General features: G+C 42.5%; 1 long non-coding RNA gene across 1 annotated transcript; it reads right to left on the bottom strand.

Moving 5' to 3' along the window:
* Nucleotides 1-738: 738 nt before the first annotated feature.
* LOC136960106 (uncharacterized) lies at nt 739-2,229 on the bottom strand. The gene is made up of 3 exons (XR_010878814.1): nt 1,674-2,229; nt 1,406-1,580; nt 739-1,247 (listed from the first exon to the last, which is right to left on the bottom strand). It is a non-coding gene; the product is annotated as an uncharacterized lncRNA (long non-coding RNA).
* Between the last annotated feature and the right edge of the window lie 7,060 nt (nt 2,230-9,289).

The raw sequence follows: 9,289 nt of genomic DNA, 5'->3' as shown, positions 1-9,289 counted from the left end.
ATTGTATGCACCTTCCTGCCAAAGCAAATTCCTTGTCTGTGCAAACTTTCATGGCGAATAAATCCCTTTCTGATTCTGATTCTGAAAACGTAATGAGTGATAGTAATGATGATTCATGTTTGACACATGATTAATGTGCTACAGGAACACATTGGCAATTACTTATTTGTATATCTTTATTTTTCTTCTTATGCTATTATTTTTCTTGTTCTGCAGCTGTGGGCGCACATTTATCACGCATGGTTTTAGTATTCCTTTGTGTCAGATATAACTTTCCCTGATGCAGCTGCAGTGAGCGTTTGGTCGCTAAGAAGGCTGTTAAGAGTGGGTCAGGCTGATCTTACATTTCCTTCTAAGAACGACTCTGGGAAACACGTCCTTCTTTCACAGCGCTCTTAGAACGCTCCTAAGAAGCTCTTGGCGCTTAAGAGCTTCTTAACTAATCTGGGAAACCCGGCCATTACTAGTAACATTGAGCCTCTTTTAAACACCGCCTGTAATTTATAACCCAGATTTCGATTCTTATAGGCAACAATTGAAGAGATTTGCCCCGTTTTTAACTGCACATAATGTACACATGTTCATTAAGAGGAAATTATCCCCCACTGCTGATATATACCAACTATCCCCACCCAAAATACCTGCCTTTGACAGTCATGTTAATTACCCCAGAACCTTGCGTGTTGTGCATTTGGGTAAAAACCTCGTTCCCAAACTTATACATGGAGACAGAAGCCATTTTACTTCCGTAAAGAGCTTTTATTTAGGGACGGAAGCTTCGCAACACAAACATTCACGCAATCATTTACAATTCTATATATAAACATGAAAGATCACCCGGAATTACCCATGACGTAAAACAAAACCAATCCACTGTGCTCCGGAGAGTTGACTCCTCGTTTCCTTGTTTGGACTGCACGCCTCTGAGAACACATTAACCTGGAAAATGCTCAATAACATAGCTCTGTAAAACAGAACTTCACATTTCAGGTCGACTGGGCACTTCCGACATGTTTGGTCTACTGCGTGTTCTGAAACGTTCAATCAAAACATGGTGAAATGCACATTCAAACGCTAAGGCATACAGTGCGACCGGTACCTGCCACATTCACCTGATGGTAAAACGGCTTTACCTGGAGTACCTAAATGGCGGCCAGCGCAGAGGCGAGAAGCCGTGATCGGTCTCCATGGGACGCGACGCTGTGAGGGGAAGCGCCCCCTACAGGCGGGCAGCGTCCGGTGCGTCGCTGTGAGAAGGAAAGCCCGAGAATGAATCATGTAACATGATTGTGCAATTCGACCACACTTGAATAACTCGAACACTTCCAAGCACAGAATACAATTTACCAAACGCCAAAATAAAACCAGTGTACTGTCTGTGGCAATTACAATGACCTTTGCACACCTTTTAGCGAACTGGTAGTTTCGAGTCACCGTAAACGGGAATACTGGGGGATTGTCTCATTCAGCAAAACCAGTTCACTCCAGATCAGTGCGATCCAAAATGGCGAAACATTTCGTCGAAGTCTGTCTGTTGGAAAACCAGTGAGCTTTCGTAGTCCAATGACACATACCCGCCCCTGGATAAAAGAGATTCATGGTTAAATACAGACATGTCACATGAAACTGCAACCGCGGTAGACATGTTGGGCGTCTGGGGTAAATCGTCATACACAAGGTCCATTAAGTACTGCGTCGTGTTCATCGGCGCCATTGCTCCTTGTGGACGTGGCTGTTCAGCAACTTTTTCAGGGGTTTCCCGTTTTTCTTCTGTCGTTTTTCTGGCCATCATCTCACAGTTTTCAACAACACGTTCTCCCTTTGAGAGTTTTACTAGTTGCCTCCTTTGTTGATGACGAATGTACTTTCGGATCGTGGTCTTGACGGCGTTGGAACGCAACGGTTTGAAGGCCTCTTGCTCAGAGTTAAAATGTTGAAGATTCCTTAGTCTCCACTTCGGTGGCTTCGTTGTAGATTTTTGCATACAACCCGCTCCTAGTCTGATCACTTCCCTCTTCATTTTAGTATCCATTAGCTCAACACACATTTCTCAAAAAAAAAAGTTGAAATAAAACAAACTAGCTAATGGCTAGTATTGGTATGCAGGAGACAGGAGACTTGATTTAAAACGAATAGCAGTTAATCAGCGTCAACAAATATTAAGTAGTTTTATACAGTTCGTCGAAACAGACAGAGCCCAACTCGACGCTGCCTCTCTCTCTGATGGTTGCTCAAAATGGTACTCAGCAACGTGACTTTCACGTTCATAGTACATGAATGCAGAAAGACCCACAATCCACTGCAAACTTGTTGTCACGCGAAAAAAGATAGCACCTCTTACTGGTGAACTACTGCATTAGCTCCAAACGTCTGATGACGAGGTAGCTAATGATCTGGTTGGATCTGCTTGCTGCCTGATTGTGACATTGTCATGTGTTGTTGTAACAATGATAATTAGAAACAAATCATGATTATTTCTAATAATAATGTTTCTAAAAAAAGAGTTTAACCCTAGATTTTGTTGTTGTTTTTTTTACAAATGTGTCTGAAAGTAAAAAATATATATAATAATTGCAGGGCTGAAATCTTTTTCTTCCTTTCATCGCTATTTCTTGCGTTCTGTGTTATAATGTGTATATGTTGTACTTACTGACTTTTGCCGCCAAGTGACGCCATCGTGCTTTTACGATAGATTATGTCTTTACCCTGATCCCAAATCAGATTTTTATCTCCACTACCTACCAAAGACACCATCAGTAAACCTCTAAACTGACCTTGGATCCTCGTTGACCAGTAAACTGCTCAGTGTAGTTCAATTTGAGGCCACACGAGGTCAGCAAATCCAACGTTTTATTAATAATGGACCCAAATACTTTTGTGTGTGTGACAGACCAAACGACAAATAGACACAAACCAGAAACCTAAGAATGGCAACGCTTATTGTATGTATTGCCGTTCTACTATCAATCTTTCACTTGTGAAATATTTAGTAGGTGAAAGACCCACCCAACACACACACATGCACGCGCACACACACACACACACATTCAGTAATAATATATTGAACTACCTAGATATTATGTCAGCTATATGTAATATACTTCTTGGCAAACAACTATTATGGGATTGTGGCATAGCAGACAAGACATATTTTAGGTTGCGTCTTCAGCACAAAATGTAAATAGCTTTTATTAATAGTCGATTTGTGATAATGATACTTTCTCTAATAATGTACACTTCCTGTAAAAAAAGAACAGCCAGATATGAATGTCTGTTTGTTTTTAGTAGATGTTGCAACATGGACTGAAGTGCATTTAGTCATTTAGCAGATGCTCTTATCCAGAGCGAAGTAAAAGTATTAAACACTGAATTGAACAAAAACACATACATTTTAGTGTATATTTAGCTTTTTTTAAATGATTTCTTTTACCTAGTTTATGTATATATGATTACATTACGTATATTGACAGTAACAGAAGGTTGAGACTGATAACCTTCATGCCTGAATCTACCATGACTCATCATTTTAATAAAATCATATTGCCAAAATGGTGCAAATAGTACACATATTCACCCATACATTACATTTTGTCATTTAGCAGACGCTCTTATCCAGAGCGACTTACAGTAAGTACAGGGACATTCCCCCTGAGGCAAGTAGGGTGAAGTGCCTTACCCAAGGACACAACGTCATTTTGCACAGCCAAGAATCGAACCTTCTGATTACTAGCCCAATTCCCTAACCGCTCAGCCACCTGACTCCATAACACGTCCCAATCAGTCCGGAGAGTGGATTTGGGGATTCAAATGTGCAATCACAGAGGGAGGGACTCCACAGCGTGGAGGGTGTCCGGGTGACGTGGGGCCGTCTGTTCGTGGGGAGCATGTGTTATGGAGGAAGCATGCTCAGGGGCGCTGTGCACAGTTCAAGTTTCCTCTGCAGTGCAGTGACTCTGCAGAGAGGGGGAGGATGTTGCTCCCTGGGAGGCTGAAAGTCACCTACCTGCTAGCCCACGCCTGCAGGCTCCTGCTTCCTGTCGCTTCATACACTCGTAGGCATGCATGAACACTCTCTCTACGTCTTTGTTTCAGTCATCGTTTTTTCTCTTGCTTTCTCGCTCTCTCTCTTCCAGACACACACACACACACATTATAATTTATTTCCTATTCTGCAGAGGTAGCTGTGTCAGCAGATAGGACAGTGCTTGCCTGTTTGATACATCCCTTCAATAATATCCACAGAGGTCTCTCTTCAGAGCCTTGTTTTTGGAGGTAACCAGCTGTATGCTGCATAATTGCAGACAGTCCAAGTTCAGCAGGAAGAGGAACAACTTCAGTAATAATATTAAGTGTAGTATTACTATAAACACACACACATACACACAATCCACTTCACCAATATAATTAAGCTGGAACATGGCAACATGTAATCAACGTTTAATGCATCTAGAATGCAGCACTCTGTGACCCCCTCACAGTGAGGGAACCCAACATCAGAGCAGAGAAAAGGAGAACAGATAGACGGAGGAACACAAAGATGGAGGAGCTAAAGAGACTGTGTTGCACTGAGGAGCTGTTAATGATGCCAAGCAGAGCAAAGCAAATTACCTGCAGCAGGCCAAAAATCCATACCAGGATGGACATTAATGAACCGAGGACAGTCTGATGGTACGGTTGATGAGCCCAAAAATGGTTTGTGGGCCTTTTTACAGACCTGTATAGTAATACTTGCAGAGAAAAATATAAACAAATAAACATGACTGTCTGTGCCTATGGTTCATTTTAGGTGAGGGAAAACTCCATTTTGACATTCTGAGAAGATACACAGAAATGGTCAAGTTGATCCTCAAGGATGTAAGTTAATATAGGCATCCCATCTAGTACTGGTCATGTTAACGTACATACCTGGTAGGTACACATGCTAACTTACTTATCCTGGTACACATGTACACGTCTCATCTCTACTGCAGGCACCACATTCCATATATGTATACATCCTTTCAGCCCCTGAGAAAAACTTAAACTGAGAAAAACTGAGAACAGAAATGTTGACACTGCAGTTGTGATGCTGTTTCGTAAACATGCACATGTATAAAAGGTTTCACTAATGTACCAACTGACCTTGTTAGTAAATGAGTCAACCCCACTTAACTATGCATCCCCTATACACCCACACAGCACCTGTTGCCCCCAGTGCATTCTGGGATATTTAAACCAGGCTCATTCAACAGATGATGCTATCACTGTGAGTGTGTGGTATTTGAAAATGTACAGTATGACGTGTGGAAAAGACACTGGCTCTTTTACATGCGAAACACTGAAATACAGATTGGTCAACATGGGTCAACTGTCTTGTTCCCCAATAGCCAATCCATGTGCTTCTTTAGAAAGTAATATCCTCCTCCTCTTACAGGATCAATGATGTAAGAGCAATGCATTGATCTGAGGGAACAGCTGGCCAGATGGGCCTAGCAGATCTTTTTACATTAAGAGGTTGCAGTCTAGCTAATGTCAGTTCCCAGACGGCCATGACCCAATCCATTAAGCCCACTCCTTCAATGTCTTTGCATAGCACCAACCAAACGCTGTTCTGATTGGTTCAAATCCAGGAAGGCTGGGTTTTTTTTCTTCTTTTTCGAATGGGCCAAGTGCCAAATGGAGCAGGGCCAGATTGGCTGAGGTAATCTGCTTTGTGCCGTCTTTTTCTCTCTCTCCAGACCTCTCTTCCTCCATCTCTCTCTCCAGACCTCTCTTCCTCCATCTCTCTCTCCAGACCTCTCTTCCTCCATCTCTCTCTCCAGACCTCTCTTCCTCCATCTCTCTCTCCAGACCTCTCTTCCTCCATCTCTCTCTCCAGACCTCTCTTCCTCCATCTCTCTCTCCAGACCTCTCTTCCTCCATCTCTCTCTCCAGACCTCTCTTCCTCCATCTCTCTCTCCAGACCTCTCTTCCTCCATCTCTCTCTCCAGACCTCTCTTCCTCCATCTCTCTCTCCAGACCTCTCTTCCTCCATCTCTCTCTCCAGACCTCTCTTCCTCCATCTCTCTCTCCAGACCTCTCTTCCTCCATCTCTCTCTCCAGACCTCTCTTCCTCCATCTCTCTCTCCAGACCTCTCTTCCTCCATCTCTCTCTCCTCCAGGACAGATAACCTTCAATGACAGCCTAGATTTACATCAGGACATTAGGACAGGGGGCTTTCAGAAAGAGTGAGGGAGAGAAAGAAAGACAGAGAAAGAGAGTGAAAGAGAGAGAGAGACGGGTGTTGAAAAAGGGATTATATCATAGTCAGAACTGGCTTTGAGCCGATATACTGTATAAGATGTTATGAGAGGTTTGAAAGTTTATGATTGCAACAAAAAAATTATAGTGTTGGAAGAGTAGGGTGACAAGATCAAATCTTGGTGTGTCCAGGTGAAATTACAGCTTTCGCTTGCAAGTCAATACAGTCAGCCCCTCCCCCATAACCTCCTCACAAGATTTACATCCAAAACTCTTTTGCTGTGTCATGTACTTTTCCGAGGCTTAAAAACTCTAACCTCAAATCATTGTGAGATTCAATCATTTGAAATGGGTAATGTGGGCCCTTTCCAAAAAGAAACAACCCTTTCTATGGGCCATTTGGCGCATAATGAATTGCTTTCCTCTGAAAGTGCATGTGTGGAGGAGGACAAGTGGAAGGGTTGGGAACCATTGTGTGCCAAATTCATGGGTTTGGATTCAGAGGATGAAAGCCGAATTAACAATTGGAAACAGTGTTTTGTCTTTGGTGTGGGCTGAGAGATACAAACAGGCCCACATGAAACACATTCATGAAACCACCGACTCCACAAAAAGATGACAGGCAGTTGTCCTTCTTACCAGTTAAAACATGCTTGGTTTAGATTTAGAGCCTGCCTAATGTTTATACAGTAAAACAGACTCCTTAGTTGCTCTCCCAACTGCACACTACTCAAAACATTCCCTGCTTCTAACCTCCCACTGGTTCATCATTATCCCCATAATGTCAACAGTGGGAATGGTAAGGGGCGGCACTGGACGACCAATCCCAAAGCTGTAGGAACACAGTCCTCTCCCTTAATTGGCCCAAGGCTCTGTGGCTAGATGTAATGAGAGTTGACATTGGGCGCCTTGGGGAGAAGCATGTTTGCCCTCCCTTTTCACGCTTTTGCAGTCAATTACACCGGGGAAGGGAAAGAGAGTGGAAGAGAGGATAGAGGGAAAGAGTGAGAAAGAAAAGGGAGGGAGAGAAAGAGAAATGGGGAGAAGGGGAGGGAGAGGGGGAAAGAGGGGGAAATGGAGAGAGAAAGAGAGAGACAGTAGAGGGCGAGCGAGAGCTCAAATTAAATATTAATGTAGGAAAAACATTAAGTCCTCATTCTGTTCTTTTCTTTGACAAAACATTCCTGATGGGAAAGATACAGCTCTCTACCTCCAGAGTTCCCTCTGACAGAAACACAGAGAACAGAAAACAGCGGCTCTTGAGACAGGAGTTGGTACCGTATCTTCGTTTCGGTGTTTGCGTGACGTCAATTAATCTCCAACGGTTTTTTCGTCAGAAGACATTTCACGTTATCAACCTTGTACAGACAAGTATACCACAGAAGTCAAAACAAGAGTTCAAGCACATGGCATCACACAAACGTTCCTTGAGCTGTGAGCTGGGCTTGGGGCTGCGATAAAGCAGATCACCTAGCAACAGCTGAATACACTCGTCCCAGCGACCGACTCTAGAACAACAAAATCACACTGAGCTGGGGGTGGTGGTCAACAGGTCTAGGAAATGAAGCATGAATAAACGAAAGTGTGGAGTCCTAGCTGCAGGGCGGTACAGTCAGGTTGTTGCTGGACACTGTAATTAGCGGATGGAAAGTAAGAAACCGAGAGAGAAGAGGGGTGCGCTGATACAGTTGAGTTTTTCCTGGAAACTTAGTCACACCTTGGGAAAGTCAGTACACAAACATAAAACTATGTTGAGCTTTGACATTCCCCACACCTATTGTTTGTACGCTAAACAACATTTGCGAGAAAAACATGTTGGGGTTAGAAACAGACCAAATGCTCAATTTACAATATTTCATAAACAAACATAGGTTCACTATCGAACACTCCTAAAAGATAACTTCAACTGAATTCAACTGTCACTCCTTCTATGTAAATTATATATAGCCACACCATCTAATCGCTAGCTAGAGGGTGGTTAAAGTAATTTTCATATCAAAGAAGAAACAGCTGAAACGATACAAATTTACTTAAGCCCACATGTAGCCGACTGCCCCGCCGTATATAGGATACAATATAATCAAATATATAAGTGTCTGTCCATTTCACATTGTATAAAGGGGACTAACTGACAAAAACACCAACTGTACAAATCCAAGGAGGACAACACAGTGATACAATACAAACAATTTAACATAAAGTAAGACACATTCTGTTTGTAGTTTTTCTTTGTTTAAAAATACAGAAATATTTGTAGGAGATTTGATTTGTGTGTGCTATGTTACTCAATTTATGGGCCATATTAGGGGGTGATATTTAAGGGAAAGTGCCTTGCAATTAAGACTCATCAACAGTAATATGTGTATTTTAGGGAATTGGGCTAGTAATCAGAAGGTTGCCGGTTCGATTCCCGACAGTGAAAAATTACGTTGTGTCCTTGTGCAAGGCACTTAACCGTACTTGCCTCAGGGGGAATGTCCCTGTACTTACTGTAAGTCGCTCTGGATAAGAGCATCTGCTAAATGACTAAATGTAATTTTAGTATATTTACTAGATTGCAGCCTAGATTGTCCAAAACAGGTCACAAACCTAAGATAACATGTGACTTCCTGTTTAGACAGGATATACTACCAAGTTCAAATTGCATCGTAATCATAAAAGAGAGTGATTACCAAATCCCCAAAAGGGAAGCTTTAACGAGACTTTCATTAAGGAAATGGAACAATCGATTATTCTTTCCTTGATTTGAATCTCATACATTAAAAACAATTATGTTGGCAACGATGTAAAAACAACTTACAAATTATGTTGGCAAAATTGAAGCCCACTGAAAATTAAGAAGGAGGCTTTAGAGCTGAAAAAGTGGTCTGAGGTAGAAGAATGAGTGGGGTTGCAGCAGATGGAGGATAAAAGAGAGAGGGGGGGAGAGAGAGAGAGAGAGGGGGGGGGGGAGAGAGGGAGAGAATCCTTTGAAGAATACAATCTGCCTTGGGGCAGATCAATGGAGAGACAGTAAATGAGCATCAGGGTGAATGTGTGAGTCATGCTCATACTGGAGCTGTTATACCA

Source organism: Osmerus mordax, chromosome 17 (assembly GCF_038355195.1).
Source record: "Osmerus mordax isolate fOsmMor3 chromosome 17, fOsmMor3.pri, whole genome shotgun sequence".
NCBI classification, from domain to species: domain Eukaryota; kingdom Metazoa; phylum Chordata; class Actinopteri; order Osmeriformes; family Osmeridae; genus Osmerus; species Osmerus mordax.
Note: the sequence above shows the minus strand (reverse complement) of the source record. Positions and strands in the feature narration are given on the sequence as shown.